Genomic DNA, 17,475 nt, shown 5'->3' with positions numbered 1-17,475 from the left:
TTAAAGATTCTTTCTAATTCCATTTTGATTTCTTCTTTGATCCATGTGTTAGCATTTTTCAGTTTCTAAATATTTTGGCTTTATATATGTATATACATTTTAATTCCATTGTGGCCTGAGCACATAGAGCTTTTAAATGACTCTTTCATAGTTATTGAGACTCATTTTATTAAAATGGATATGTTTAATTTTGGTTAAAGTTCCATGTGTAATTGAAGAAAACTGTTTATTATGCTGAAGTTGGATAGAATATTCTATAAATATTGTGTTGGTCACAGTTTTCCAGAGAAGAATGTCAATAGGATTTATTTTAAGGAATTGGCTTACACAATTGTGTGGACTGGCAATTCTGTAATCTACAGAGCTAGGCTGACAGGCTCAAACTCAAGTAGGAACTTATGCTACAGTCTTGAAGCAGACTTTCTTCTTTGCTGTGAAACCTCAGTTTTTGTTCTTTAGGCCTTTCAACTGATTGGATAGGGCTTACCCACATTATTGAAGGTAATATCCTCTATTTAAAATCAACTGAATATAGATGTTAAGCACAGCTACAAAATAGAGTCACAGCAACACTGAGATTAGTGTTTAATTAACTAATTAATACCACAGCTAAAGTAAGTTTTCACATAAAACTAGGACAAATTGGCTGATAGTGTTAATTAAATTTTATACATCCTTACTGATTTTCTATATATTTTATCAATTATTAGCAGTTAGGTATTAAAATAGCTGAGTAATTTTGTTTATAGATTATTGAAATTCTATAAGTATTTTCTTCATGAATTCTGAAGCTATATTATTATGCACATAAACAAGATTGTTTACTTTTCCTCATGAATTGTTCCTTTTATCATTATGAAATGGTCATTTTTAACCTCTGTTAAGAGTCTGTGTTCTGAAATCTACTTTGGTATTGAAATAGGTACTCTGAATTTTTGTTTGTGTATTTTGATTATCTTTTCCCTCCTACATTCTTTTATTTAACAATTTTTGTCTTTGCAGTTAAATTGGGTTTCTGTAGTCAATTTATGGGTGGGATTTTTAGATTTTATCTGTTCTGAGTCTCTCTTCCTATTATTTGGAGTGTTGATACCATTTACATTCAATGTAATACATATATTTTTGCTTAAGTCTACCATTTTGTTATTTGTCCTATCTGTTCTTTGTTCCTTTTTTCTCATTTCATTCTCTTGGATTAATTTACTATTTTTACAATTCCATTTTAATCCCTTCATATAGCTTTATTTGCTACATCTTCTTGATGAGTTATTTTGATATTTGTTATAAAATTAATCGTATATTTTTAAACTTTTCACAATCTATTTTCCAGAGTGATTATACTACTTCACATATATAATAAAAACAGTTTACTTTCATTTATTCTTGTGGAAGAAATTTTACTTCTACAAATTTTATAAGACCTGCAAAGTATTTCTTATTGTCTTTATTTAAATATTTCATTATGGTTAAATAGATTTACATAATTAGAAAAAAATCTTTATACAAGTTTTTCCCATTTCTGGTGCTCTTCATTCCTTTGTGAACATCCAGACTTCTACCTAATATCATTTTCTTTCTGCTTATTTTAAGTTAGTTTTTTTTTCTTTCTTTTTTGTCCCACATGGGCAGGCACCAGGAATTGAACCCAGGTCTCTGGCATGACAGGTGAGAACTCTGCCTGCTGAGCCACCGTGGCCACCCTCTTCCTGCTTCTTAAAACATTCCTTGTAATACAGGATTTATTGTATGAACTCTTACAACTTTTGCATGACTAAAATATCTTTATTTTGTCTTCAATTTTGAAGGATTTGCTGAGTAAAGAATTCTGGATTGACAGATTTTTGTTTGTCATTTTCTTTTAGTACTTGAATATTCTTTGTTTGGTGTCTTCTAACTGATATTATTTCTGGTGAAAACTATGCAGTTATTCTTGTCTCTTTCCTCTGTACACAACCTGCCCTTTATCTCTGGCTGCTTTGAAGTTTTATTCTGTCACTGGTTTAAAATATTTTGTTTTTGGCTTCAGCGTATTTTTCCTCTTGTTTCTTGTGTTTGAGTTTCTTTGAGCTTCTTAGATCTCATGAGTTTTTAATTGTCATCAAACTTGATTTCTTTTTTTCGTGTTCCCTCTCTAACATCTCTTTTGGGAACTCCAATCACATGTATTTTTCCACAGTTTACTGCTACTCTGTTTATTTTTTTCTATTCTTTTTATCTGTTTGTGTCATTTTCACATAGTTTCTATAACAACTGAAAGTTTTCTTCGGTAGTGAAAAATCAGTTATAATTCCAATTTTGTGTATTTTTCATCTTGGGCATTAGAGATTTCAACTCCAGAATATTATTTCAATTTTCATCCTCTTCATTTATTTCATGTCTCTATATATCATGCTCAGATTTCTTTTAGATCCTTAAATATATGAAACACCCAAATAATAAATGTTGTCGTGTCCAAACCTACTGATTATATCATTTCAGTCATTTCTGGGTTAGTTTGGATTGATTGAATTTTATCCTCATCAGGTTGAATATTTCGACTTCATTTCACTCCTGATAAATTTTTATTGATGCCATACTTTGTTTATCTAAACTTTATGTGTTCTAGATATTTCTAATTTCTATAAATATTCTTGAAATTTATTTCCAAGTTAAATTACTTGGAAAAAGTTTAATCTTTTGGGCCTTGTTTTACATTTTTTCTAATTGCAGCCAAGACAACATTTAGTCTAGGGCAAACTATGTTTCTTGAGTGAGGCAAAACCCTTCTGAGTACTCTAGCTGACACCTCTTGAATTATGATGCTTTTAATTCTGATTTATAGGAACAGGTTTTATTTCCAATCCCGAATGAGTTAGCACTGTTTACTTGAATCCTGACTTGGAGCAGAGAAAATCTGTTCTAGTTTGAAAGCTGCCAGAATGTGATATACTAGAAACAGAGCAACTTCTAAAAAGGGGAATTTATTAAGTTGCAAGATTACAGTTCTAAATCCATGAAAATGTCCAAATTAAAGCAAGGCTATAGAAATGTCCAATCTAAAGCATCCGGGGAAAGATGCCTTGGTTCAAGAAGGCCACTGACGTTCAGGGTCTCTTTCTCAACTGGAAAGGCACATGGCAAACATGGGAACATCTATTAGCTTTCTCTCCAGTTTCTTATTTCATGAAACTCCCCCAAGGGCATATTCCTTCTTCATCTCCAATGGTCTCTAGCTTCCTCTCTCGGCTCTTTCCAAAATGTTTCCTCTTTCAGAGGATTCCAGTAAACTAATCAAGACTCACCTGGAATGGGTGGAGTCACATCCCCCTCTAATAAAAGTTTAATACCCACAACTGAGTACATCACATCTTTGTGGAGTTAATCTAATCAAATTTCCTCCCTACAATGCTGAATAGGTATTAAAAGAAATGGCTGTCTCCACAAAATGGATTAGGATTAAAATATGACTTTTCTAGATAACATAATCCTTTCAAAATGGCACAGGCTCCAAATCCCTGAAAGGTGTTCCATTGGGTCAGTGGACTTCTGCTGTACCAATTCAAATTTAATATTATTAGAAATTCAAAATGACTACTGTAAATTATTGATACTGAAGCATGCGGATGTTCAGAGTGCAGGGCTCTGTGTGACTGCAATGGTTCACAGCCATGAAGCTGGTCCTGCATGCAAGTTTTTTACTGTTATTTCTTGTCAAGTTTTAAAATAATAATTTTGTAGTTATTCTGTCTATCCATGATAATACTTTTTGTCTTAAAATTTACTTGGTCTAATATAAATATAGATAGTTAGCTTTTTGTTGTTTTTATTGGTGCAGTATATCCTTATATTTTTATCAGTGTTTTTTTTGTTTTAATTGTCTTTCAAACAGTATATAATTTTGGTAATATTTTTATTTATTAAACATGACATTTCTCATAATAAAGTTTGCTCCATTTATAGTTATTGTGATTGTTGAATATATTGCTTCTCTCATTTTACTTTGTGCTGTCCATTGTTCTATTTATTCAATGCATTTTTTTCATTTCCTCTTTTTATTTACTCAGTGAAGTCTAAAAAAATTCCAATTTTCTTTTACCTGATATTACATGTAGAGCATCAATTTCTGTATTTTCTAACTCTTTAAATGTTAATGTGCATTATTAAACAATTTCACAGTTTATGGCTTTAGCCTCTTCCTAAATAACTAAAAGTATTTAGAAACTGTTATGCTTGATCCCTTCTCACCTGACCCTGAAACTTCACACAAGCATATGTGGGTAGAATACTTGTGTTGGTAGTAAATTCTCACAATTTATTTTATGTTAGAACACCTTCATTTTTATATCATCTATGAAATATTTTTCTGCATGCATAATTGAAATCTGACACTTATTTTTAACTCATAATTTGAAGCCATATTTTCCACTCTCTTCTAGATTTCATTATTAGAGTTTGCTTTATTCTTTGCAAGGAGTCTATCTTTTCTCTATTTAAAACTTTTCTCTGAAGAGTTTAAGAATTTTGTAATCTGAAGTTTCAGTACAATTGCTTTAAATACAGATCTCTTTTTATTTATTCTGTTTGGTAGACATTGCAATTCCTCTAACCATATAAACAAAATACCTTTCTATTATCTCTTCAAATTATGTTTTTATTCCATTCTTTGAAGATTTCCACTGAATAGCATTCTCAGACTGTGGTCCTTATCTCTTGAATTCTTCATATTTGCTGCCTTTTATCTGCATCTGGGCTGCATTATGAGTAATTTTTGTGCATATATCCCTGATTTTTTTTTAAATTTATTCAACTCTTTAAGCATCAATTGAGTTATTATATTAGACATATGTGTTGTTGTAAATGTTCTATTTGCTCATTTTTCAAATGGCCAATCTGGATAGTTTCTTGTTGCTTTCTCTGCTCACTGTTTTTAAAAAGTTTTATATATAACATAAATTTATATATATATATATATATATATATGATATGCACAATACTATGTAATATTTTTCTACTACTTTTCTCTGGAAAGAGAAAGCCACTTTGGTGACATAGGAGTACAAGTCTAATTTTCGACTAGTTGAGAATGATGTGGGAAGTATCTTACAAGTAGTTGAAAAAGTACAATAGACGTATAGGTAAAAATCAGAACTAGAGCAAGACTTCAGAATTGTTTCCGTAAAAAGAAAAAGCTGAAGCTCTAAGAGGTGAGCTTATGAAAAGACTGAAAAAAAATCATTTTTAGCTTAAAGCTATTTTAAAAGATGCATTTTCAAATGAATATAATTGATTGGCAATTGATAGAAACAAATGTTATTTAAGATATGCATTGTTTTCAGTGTAAATTCAGAAACAATATTGTTGAAGGAAGGAAGATGATGTGGTGTCAGGTCTCAAGTCTGTAACAGGCTAAATATCTGTAGAGAGATTTCTAATTGCTATTAATTCCTTAGAAACAGAAAACTACTTTTATCGAGGATGGGAAGCACATGGCAAAAGGCAATATTTCTTATTCTCCCATGATGGTAGGTATGTTCAACTATATGTACATATAGGTAATCATCATTGATGTGACATATAGAAAATACCCTTTGAAGTAGGCTGAATCTTCTGGGGAGTGGATGCTTTTTAGCTTTCTGTCTTTACCTGTCTTCCTGCCAGAAATGAAGATCAGTAGCTAAACCTACAGCAGCCATTTTCCAACTTTAAGAAAAGAAGCAGATGATGTCAAGAGGAAAATGAAGACTTCCTGGTTTCTGATAACTTTCTGGAGGCACCACATAGTTCTCTGATTGTATACATCCAGAATAAAAATCAAATGCATCAGTGCTTGACATACTATTGGTGTTTTATCAAGATAGTTATATCTAGACTATAAAATAAAAATAATCTCCCTCAGGAATGGAGTAATATGTAAAAATATAGGAGAAAGAGATTGTAAAAACTTGAAAATGTTAAATAAATTTATTACTACATATGGAATTTAATAAACCAGGAAGTTTTTCAATATGGCTTACTTTCCAAATATTCAAAAGTTTGTTCACTCAACACACAGGGAGTTTTAAATCATAACTAAATTCAAAATTTGCATGCTGAGTTCTACTCATTATTTACTAGGGATGGTAAACTTTCTTTTCTCCATTTTGCTACCAGATATTCTATTCTATGGCTTAGAAGAGGAAAGACAATAAATTTAAAGGGTGCTGGTGTAAGAAAGCTAGTCTTTTGCTCTTGATCTCAATGTTGTATTTCCTCCATTGTTTTGTAACAAAAGTGTCATTGCAGTTGGTGAGGTGTGACATCCTGTCACTTTCTGCAACTCTTTCCAGTGACAACTAATGTCATTTACCAAGTGTTGGGCTCCTGAACCATGACATTCTTCTCTTTTGCAGACCAAACCTGTTAGGTAACAACTATTACCCCTGAAATGTTTAGTAAAAAGCCTGCAATTTTTGACACAAATGAGTAGTTTCGGAATTCTTATGAAAGGAACAAATTAACCAAAGCTTCATTGGCTTTAGTGACTCTTGTTTCCACATCAGTGACTACATAACCCTTATGAAATATATAGCAAATGGTTGACACTAATTGGCAGGAAACTCTTTGTAAATTCCAAGCATCCAGCCTGGTAGATGAGGTCACTGGCAGGGTACATATATTTTTAAAGATTTCTAAAAGAGTAAGGGTGATTCCATATGTTATATCACTTGAAAGGAATGCTGAGAGTACTATGAAAATTCTCATAAAGCAGTAGCACAAACTCTGTTGAAGGCACCCAAGGGAAATCTACTTGATCACCAGCATTAAGGTAAATTTGAATGGTAGAGTGAGTGTTAGATTGTAATTAGGCTGGTTTAAGCATTTCTCTATTTTCATTCCATTATAACTTTAAAGTTGAGATAACCTGTTTGAAATATTTTATAAAGACAGCCAGTTTCTAACAAGAAGATTTTCTAAGAGCAAAATAAGGGAAAGGCTCTTGAGGCTGAAAGATAGATACACTGTACTTGCATTAAATAGTCCAGCAACTTAAAAGAACTGGACATCACAGAACAGTGATTTTTCTAGGTAAAATTTTCAACTAAATTCAACAAATATTTACCATCTTCTTGAGTTTCCTAGAAGGCAAAATATTAGATATTGTTCCTGTCCTCATTCTAGGAAGGTAGGTAAGTACATACATGTCGATCTTAGTTAAAAACTAAGAAAATCAAGTTGAGAACATTCCATACTGGGAGTGAGGTGTTTCCAGTAGTGAGGAATGTTTTGAGCCAGCAAAAAAGTGTGAGGAATGCTATGGAAATGGGAAATGAAAGAATATTCTTCACCATCCTACATTCTCTGTCTTCATTGACATAGCAAATATCTTTAATTGTATTAAATGCCAATGCTTGAGCACAAGCTGTTTTGTATCCTGTGAAACAAAACAGGAAGTAGAGCATTTTTACTGCATACCTGAAGCAGAGTGGCTGTCTTGAGGAAAAGACTTTGTGGAATTGTCTGAGCTGTAAGTTGAACTAGACATTTTTTTCACAGAAGACCATTTTAACTTGAAAGAGCTTCTAGACAAACTATGGCTTGAGATATCTGGCAGGCATGTTCTCAAAACTGAGTGAAGACATCTGTCATCTCAAGGTTACCTATGAGAAAATTCAAACCTATAAGAAAAATTAGTATTTTGGGAAATTCATGTTTGTTACTGTTAATCTAATAATTTACCAATGCTTAAAGACTTTTCAGTAGAGAGCAGTGTTGATACTAATGAGTGTGTTGTAATTAAATTTGTCCACATATAAACAATCTACCAAACTCAGTGACCCAATATTTTTCAAATTACACAATGCATGATGTTACAAAATCATGATAGGTAAATGATCCATTCAAAGTGCTAGGTAAGAAATTTAAGTTAGCAGGACAAAACCTTCATTGATATGGATGGCTTCAAATTTCACATTGCAACTAACCTTTAAGAAGCTGTCACTTGCTGAGTTTTAGTATTAAAGAGGATTAGTCATAATCATCTGAAAAGCTATTAAAAATATCCCTCTGTTTTCCAACTACTATATATGTGAAGCTGGATTTCTTTATATATTTTAAACAAATCAACATATCATAATGGGTTGGATCCACAAGCACATCTGAAAATCCAGCTGTCGTCTATGAAATCAGATGTTAAAGAGATTTGACAAAATGGAAAATAATGTCACTTTCCTCACTATTTCTTTTTTGGTATAGATAATAAACTATTTTTCACAAAAACATATAGTCATATTAATGGACTTCTGTTGTTTTAAAATGAACTAAAATAGATACTTTTGTATTCTAAGTTTTAATTTCTAGCTGTCTGTAGATATGATGAAAATAAATAAAAGGTAGACTGGTTGTAATTGGGGGGAGAAATTGATTCATAGACAGTTAAAAGGTTGGAATTCAACTTGAGAAAGGTATGATGGTTGAAGGTATATGGTTGATTCCATCAAAATGGAAGTGGTAATGGAAGTCCTGAGAATGAAAGACCCCAGTGTAAAGAATAAACATAAGAATGAGAAGTGATATCTAATCTTCCTCTAAATAGAAAGGGGCCGGGAAAAGCAAGACAAATGACAGGAAATATAATCAGACATAGGGAATTATTTAAAAAGTGTCAAGTCAAGATAGGAAATTATTGCTAAGAATGTCCTTACCAGGACTTTTCATAGTATCACTTACATAATTGCCAAATATGAATGTTTCCTTTTTCTCTTCTTCAGACAAGTGCATAATTAAAAAATTATTACAAGCTATGCAACTGTACTATATTCACTCAGATATGGTTTGTATCTTTTCTTTGGTTGCATCATCTTTATAAAAATTGCATAGTAATCTGGTACTTCAAACAATTTTAAAACCTATTTTTGTGTTCCAGCTGTAAAAATTTAGTGGCTTAAAAAATGCAAAAATCTATTAGAAGGAAGTACCTGAAACTGTAGAGCTTGTTTCTTGAAGACGATTGTATAATGCTATAGCTTTTACGATGTGACTGTGTGATTGTGTAAACTTTGTGTCTGATGTTCCTTTTGTCTGGGGTATGGACAGATGAGTAAAAAATATGGATTAAATGTAAATAAATAATAGGGGGGACAAAGGTTAAAATAAATTGGGTAAATGGAAATATTAGTGGTCAAGAAGAGGGAGAGGTAAGGGATACGGAATGTATGTGTTTTTTCTTTTTTATTTCTTTTTCTAGAGTGATGGAAATGTTAAAAAAAAATGATCATGGTGATGAATACACAACTATGTGATGAATGTTGTAAGCCATCGATTATATACCATGTATCAAATATTTGTATCTTAAGAATGTTTTTAATAATTTAAATATATCATCCCACTGTCTTCTCGCCTCCATGGTTTCTGCTGAGAAATCTATGCATAATCTTATCAGGCTCCCCTTGTATGTAATGGATTGCTTTTCTCTTGCTGCTTTCAAGATTCTCTCTTTCTCTTTGACCTCTGACATTGTGATTAGTAAGTGTCTTGGAGTACGTCTATTGGAGCTATTCTCTTTGGGCACGCTGCACTTCTTGGATCTGTAATTTTAAGTCTTTCATAAGAGTTGGGAAATTTTCAGTGATAATTTCCTCCATTAGCTTTTCTCCTCCTTAAAGAATGTTTTTATGCTTGTGCGTTAAGTTTTATCAATAAAAATATTTTTAAAAGGCACAAATCTATTATTTTACAGAGCTGGAGGTCAAAAGTCTGAAATGCATTTTATTGGACTAAAATCAAGGTGTCAAGAGACCTCTGTTCCTTCTGGAGGCCTACAGGAGATTACATTTCCTTGCCCTTTCCATATTCTAGAGGTTATCAGCATTCTTTGGTTCATGAACTTCTTATACCTTCAAAGTTAACAAAGGGCAGTTGAGTTCTTCTCATATCATATTACTGGCCTTGCAGCCTCACTTCTCCATGGTTAAAGGTACCACCTATTCAATCCAAGAAAACATCCTACCTGTATCTGTTACTTTAGTTTCCCTTTGCCATGTAAGAAAACATATTTACGGGTTCCAGGGATTAGGATGTGGACATCTTTAAAAGTCTATTATCCTGCCTACCACACTCATGAATATTTGCTGACTCAATAATTTATTTAGTATCTACTTAAGAAATCATAAGAAACCAAACCATAAATGTAGTTCATCTGAACTCCTTTTAGTAACTGAAAAAAAATCGGCATTTTTAATGCCTTTCTTGTGGAGAAGATATCTTGAATAATAAATATATTATGGAAAGTGGCAAAATAATTTTCTGTTTGAATTATAGGAATCAAAGAATGCCTACATTTAGTAACTGATTTCTTTGACAAAAGATTATGATTGAAAGAGAAAAATTTCTGAAAAAAAATGGTTGATGGCAAAAGACATCCTGGAATAGGAAGATGCATTTTTTGTATTGCCTAATTTGTTGTACTGCTGAATGTTGTTTTTATCATAAATATATGTAATGTTCACAAAAACATATCTATCTCTTGCTTGATTTAAAAATAATAATATACAGATTTATTTTTTACAAAGCAGTTCTGATATATGATGTGTTCCCCATACCAGTTTTTATGGGTTATAATTTTATCGATGGAAAAAAATTAAAAGTATATTTCAGAGATGTGAAGCAATTTGCCCAATGTAGCACATCCACTAAAATATTAACAATAGAATTTAAACACCTATCTTTTCACTAGAGAGCTCTCTCTTTTCACTATGCTATTCTATTATTAAAATAGATAATTTGGAGTTACTAGTTAAGAGATAATGTCAGTTCTTTAGATGACTTATTTTATCATATTGCCTAGGAAGCCCTGCAGTCTTGGAGATTGATTCTATTCACTTGAGACCCACTATTAAAGCTGAGGAGGGTACTAGCTGATTTCTGAAAATTGTATATTCCAAGAGGGCCTGACAGCTGATGTAGACAGATGGGTTTCTGCCTATTAAAAGGTGGCATCTATTATTAGAAGCAGCCACAGGTATATCCGATGGAGTAACAGTGAAAAATGAATTCACCACCCCCTACCTCTTGTCCTTTGGTGAAAAAAATATAAATTCTTGCAATAAAAAAGATGATTCCAGAAGCAGATGAAAGGAATGCTTTTTTGTTCCTAACATGCTAAATACTTGGACATTACGTAGAAACTTGGGCATTAGGGAGAAGTGTTTCACCTTTGGGGTTACTCAGAAGCAATACTCAGTGCTTAAAGTTTCTTTTTACCTGGAGAGTATCTGCTTGGTTGTTAATGAAAATATTATCATTTGGTCCAAAATTAATATGTAAACATATGTATTTATTAAGTTCTTCACTTATTCCTTTATTTATTCCTAACTCCATGAAGGATTTATAAGACATAAGTGAATTAAGAGAAATATACAGGCTATCAGTACAAAAGTAAATTACTCAATGAAGTTGTTGATAAATAATTTATCATAATAAACTAGGTTTTAAATTCCTTTTCTTCTTCAATTATAAATCTAATGTAGTGGCCATGCTGCTTCTTTCTCTTTCTGTCTCTCTGTCTCCCTCCCTCCCTCCCCCCTCCCCCCCCCCCCCCCAATTTCTCATTCTCTCCTTCTAACTTGGGCAAATCTGCTGCTTGGGTTTCCTGAAATAGAGCCTCAGACTTTGCCATTTTCACTTTCTACAGTGGAAAGTCAGAACACACCATGTCAAATATATTTACAATGAACATCATTTTCCCAGTTGGAAAGCAATCATAATGAGTTGCCAACAGCTTTAATCATTGAGAAAGTGCCATGTATTCACATAAATGCACAGGCTTCTACACAATGGTAGGGGAGATGACTCTGTCAAAGGCCAGAAGTAAATGTTTTAGGTTTTGTGGACCAGGCACAGTCTCTATGAAACTTTTCAATTCTGTTGTTTAAGCTCTAGAGCAGCCATACCCAATAAGGATATGAATGGGCATAGCTGTTTTCCAATAATATTTTATGCCTGAAAACAGTTGGTGGACTAAATTTGGCACTTGGTATGTAATTTGCTAAGGCCATGTTGTATTCTGAATACTACAAGCAATTTATCCTTGCAATAAATTTTAACAGTAATTCATTTATGTAAACATACAGCAAGAAAGCAATATACAAGAACACTAGTACCATGAGTCAGGATGCTGGAAAAAAGGGTGATGTAGTGGGGAATTAATCTTTAATAAGAAATCTAATTTGAAAATTGCTATCTCTATAACTTTGGCTAGATTATTTGATCTTCAGTTTCCTCATCTGAAAAAGGGAAATAATAATCCCTAATCCTCATCATGAAATATTTGAGATCTGTTCTATTGAACTAAGTATAAGTTTAAAGCACTTCTTTGAGCCTCTGTTTTCTCATTGTGTCAATCAAAGTTTCACCATAAACACAAGGAATAAATTGGTTATTGAGAAGAGTTTACTGAAGATATAATTTGCTGCATATAATTCAGGGTCAGGAAAATGAAAAGGATAATGAAACAATTTAGAGATTGCAATAGTGGAAAGACTTTTCTACCCCTAGATCTGAAGAAAAGATAGATAAATGATGATGATATAGATAGATAAATAGATGATAGATGATAGATAGATATAGATAGATAGATAGATGATAGGTAGTTAGGTAGATTGATTCAAAACTATAAGAAGAGGCTAATCAGACAGGAAGCAAAGGAGTACAGCTACTCAGCTATTATCAACCCATGGGAAGATAGAGCAGGAACAAGGGAAATAGATATCAACATCTCTCTCTTCCCTCTCTCTAATCTATTGTCAGAGTTCCCCACTGGCCAAAACCAAAGGGAAGCCAGATGCCAACATAGCACCTTAATGCAATCCATTAAAGTCAGCTTCCTGATGAAAATAGAATGGATCTGAAGGAACAATCAGAAAATGTCTAGCAGAGCCATCCACAAAATAAGAAATTTAGAAGGGAACATCATTAAATTCTTTTCCATTTTTCAGTAGCTGTTAGGATCCTTGGTTGTAGCTAACAAAGTCAGTATCATACATGCTTTCTATTTGGGGGCTGGACTTTCATACAAACTAAGTGAGAAACTATTGTGTAAAAATCTATCATAAATATTAAGACAGAATGTAGAAAAACCGACTAAAAGTAAAAACAAAGAGTGAAATTAAAGACAGTGCAAAAAAGCTTTGTTCCCCATGCACAAAAGTGAGTGTTGTTTTCCATGTTTTGCATGAGTTGGCACAGAGTCTCTCATTCTAAATTACGCAGGAATTTCCCTCCCCCTGCATGTCTCTCAGTTTATGATCTGTCTTTGGGTTTGGAAGACTCTTGAGATTCCATGCGCAATCCAGAGAAGGCCTACAGCTGCTCTTCTATGCCCTCATGGCCCCTTGAGCATCTGTCTGTACTTGCAACTTACTTTGGTAAGTTTCAGCTACCCAAAACAAAAGGAAATAATAAAGAGATGTGTGATGACTACTGTTGTTCTTTCCTGGCTTTTGTGACAGATGTTGATTACCAAAGATAACTAGAATGTTGGTATAAAATCAAAGTTCAAATATTTCTCGAGTACCTGCTGTGTGTCAGGCAATTAAGACCAAGCAGTAAATAAGAAGGCATAATTCTACCCTCATAAGACATTATGTTCTAGTGATGGAATTCTGTCAGGAAACTTTTTCTTCCAGCAAGAAGATTAGGGAAGTGTTAAGTTTACAAATAGAATGAAATTGGTGAGGGAAAAACTATGTTGAAAGTTCAGAAATTTTCTTTCTGAGGTGACATTTAAGTAGAGAACTGAATATCCTTAGAAAGCCTCATATAAGTCTAAAAGAAACATGTTCCAGACAGAGGGAATGGCAAGTATGGTCATGTCCAAATATGGCAGTCCCGATCTTCCACTCCTATTGGTATATGTTGCGCTTCCCATCAAGAGGTAGAGCTGCTTTTCCTCTCTTGAATTTGAACTGTCTTTGACCAATGGGGGATGTTACGTTTTTTGTCACTTCTGACATAGTTCTTCAGAAGTTAGGGTAGGTTCCACCTTCATCCTTGGAGGCCAGTGGTCACTGAGAAGTCTACCTAACCTGAACCTGAAAGGCTGTGAAGAATTCTTACCTAGCCATATGAAGAAATGTGGGTTTTGGGGGGTGTGGGTGTGGCACCATGTTCTAGTTTGCTAGCTGCTGGAATGCAACACACCAGAGACGGATTGGCTTTTAATAAAAGGGGATTTATTTTGTTGGTTCTTCAGAGGAAAGGCAGCTAACTTTCCACTGAGGTTCTTTCTTATGTGGAAGGCACAGGATGGTCTCTGCTGGTCTTCTCTCCAGGCCCCTGGGTTCCAACAACTTTCCCCAGGGTGACTTCTTTCTGCATCTCCAAGGGCCTGGGCTGAGCTGCAAGTGCTGAGATGAGGAATGCCAAGCTGCTTAGGCTGTGCTACATTGCGTTCTCTCATTTAAGCACCAGTCAATTAAGTCAAATGGCACTCATTGCAGCAGACACGCCTCCTAGCCCACTGCAGATGTAATTGGCAACAGATGAGGTTCACATACCATTGGCTTATGTCCGCAGCAACAACATTAGGTATGCTCACCTGGCCAAGTTGACAACCGAATCTAACTAACACACACCGAATAACAAATATGCCAGTAAAGCCTTCTTGGACCTCCTAGCCTAGCCAATTGACCACATTCAAATGAGTGAGCCCATGAGTTTCTGAGATCCTATCTTTGTTCAAATGGCTTATTGTTGTATTAAACCACTAAGCTTCTGGATGTTTATTAAGCTACCAGGTTAACTGAAACATCAAGTTTATATATACTAGAAGAGCAATCATGTTTACAGGAAAAATAAATTAGACCTCTTAGCTAAAGACAGTGAATTGAAAGAAGATGTAGCCAAAAGAATTATACTATTTAGTTTTTTCGGGAGAGGGTCTTATAAATAATGTACAGTATTCAGGCCTTTTTACTAAAAATTAAAGTGCTAACAGGAAAATGAGCTGATAGGATGTTTGCTGGCTCAAAAAATAACTAGAAAGTCTAGATAATCGGCTTCAACAGAAAAGCAGGAATCTATGAAGGCTAGATACCAGGAAAAAGCTATTCACACACTACAAACCTGAGTGTGCAACTATAAGTGTTAGTGAACACTTGGGGTACTTGATATAATGGCTTATCATTTCTTAAGTTCTTTTTGCAGCTTTGAATCACCCTTTCAATTTTCCTGTTATTGGGCAGAATCATCCAATAGATCAGGTCTAAGTAAATCTTCTTCCAGGGACTGTGGAATGGGGGAAAAAAAAGGCCATTTCAAGGAAGAGGAGGTAGAGCCTTGATTTCACCCAATACGAACCCACTGAGGAACTTCCCTTACAGTAAGAAGGGTGTTCACATATTACAAAGCCAAAAGCTTAGCAGTTATTCATTACAACATAGAAAGAATACTGGGTTTTAGTATGAGTGCAAAAGAAGGAAGTCATTGTATGGTTGTAAGAAGGAGAGTGATGTCATTTGACATTCATTTTGAAAAGATCCCTCTAGGTACTGGATAAGAAGGAATTTGGGAGTGAAATCAGGAAGATCAGTTAGGAATCATTTAGTGAACCGTATGAGAAAATATAGTGAATAGAAACAGGGATTGGTATTGGAAATGGACAGAAGATGTATTTAAATATATATATGTGAAACCAATAAATATCTTGATGGCTTGATTGTAGGGTAGAGGTGAAGGACAGGAAAGGATATGAAGCAATATAACAATTTGGCTTGAGGACTTGGACATGTGTGCGCCATTTATTAAGACTGGGAATGTGGGTGGAGGAATATTTTCGGTATGGTGAGTGGAAGGGATTTAATCAAGCGACTATTTTTTAAAACAGGCTTTGAGTTTGAAGTAAGTTTTTCATCTATGACGTGGATATTAAAGGGATAATGATGTATATAGATCTGTAGCTAAACAGTGAAGGTAGGGATGAAAATGTAAACCTGAGAATTATTAAATTACTGACAATCTATATTGTCAAAAAACTGTATGAGTTCAACTGGGGAAGGGAAGTAGAGAGAAAATAGAAGAGTAGCCTGAGAAAGAGCTCTGGGGTGTACCAACACTTAGAGGTCAGTTAGAAAAAGAAAAGACAAGAGTGAAGGCCTTGTCTTGAGGTAGGGAGAAGAACAGGAAAGTTAGGCACCAGAAATTCCATGAAAGAAAACTTTCATTTAGGTGAGGAATGCCAAGTGTATTGAATATTCCTGACATGTCAATTTTGATGGGAACATAGATGTGAATGTTGAATTTACACCATGTTTGCCAGTGGTCACCTTTGAAAAAGGAATTTTATTAGAGCAATGGGGTAGCAGCCATAAAGAAGATTGATCCAGAGGAAAGAATTTGGAGAGACGACATCTAAACACATTTGGGGGGGGTGGTGCATGGTCCAGGAATCAAACCCAGCTCTCCCGCATGAAAGGCGGGCATTCTAACCACTGAACTACCTATGCACCCTTAAATACTTTTTAAAGAATTTCTTCTGTGAATGAGGAGAAGAAAAATGTATAGGAATTTAAGGGTCACGTAGGATTAATTTGAAATATATAGTTAATATCATGCTAATGGAAAATCTGGAGGAAAGGAAAACTGAGGAATAGGAAATAGTGTTTTCATGGAGAAAAGGAAATAAAGGATTTAAGAATTTATTTGCATTTAGAAGAGCAAAGATACATCTTCCTTTGTAACAGGAGAGAAGAATGTTCATGAGTTTGGACCCAAGTAGTTTGTGGCTGTTGAGATGATTTGAACAATAAATACGTGCCTGAGTTTTACAAGGTGATGACGATGTATGAGATGATGCCATCAGCCACGATGGATTAGGCTAGGGTATGTATGGAGGCCAGAGGAGGGAATTTGGGACCAATGGGAAAAGAATCAAGCTGAAGCATGGGAAGCGAGTTTACCAATGGAATATATGATAAGGTTGCTCAGACGTGCGGTGTGCTCATCAATGCTTGTGATCAGCATGGTTGTCTTTAGCTGCTTCCGAGCACATTCAGATATGAATCTCACAGGTTTGGTGATTTCTCAAACTAGTAGTTGAAGAGAAAGAGGAAGGGGAGAGAAATGAAGATGCTTACAGGGAATGTTTGACGATGAGTTGGGGAATGAACAAGGTAAGATGAGGTGATGGGGATGAAGCAGAAATGGAGAATGAAAATTGTGGCTAGTCAAGGGGTTGGAACATTTTATGAGGTTAAATTTTCAGTAAGAATACAAGAGTAAATGAAGTGAAGTGACAGGAGAGGTAGTGAGAGAGAGTAGTATTTGTATAGATTTTTGGAGGAAATGCAGACATTGGTTATTAGAAGGTTTAGCATATGAGCTCAGAAGCAATAGGTGATGTCAGCTGAGAAAATGATGATTAAATAGAGATAAGACAGACTGTTTATTTGTTATTAATTTACTGAATATCTATTATGCACAGACACTGTTGAGAAAGCACGAAAATGTATATTACAGTCCTGC

The sequence above is a fragment of the Tamandua tetradactyla genome, chromosome 3 (assembly GCF_023851605.1).
Source record: "Tamandua tetradactyla isolate mTamTet1 chromosome 3, mTamTet1.pri, whole genome shotgun sequence".
NCBI lineage: Eukaryota > Metazoa > Chordata > Mammalia > Pilosa > Myrmecophagidae > Tamandua > Tamandua tetradactyla.
The sequence above is the reverse complement of the archived record's forward strand: the minus strand, read 5'-3'. Positions refer to the sequence as shown.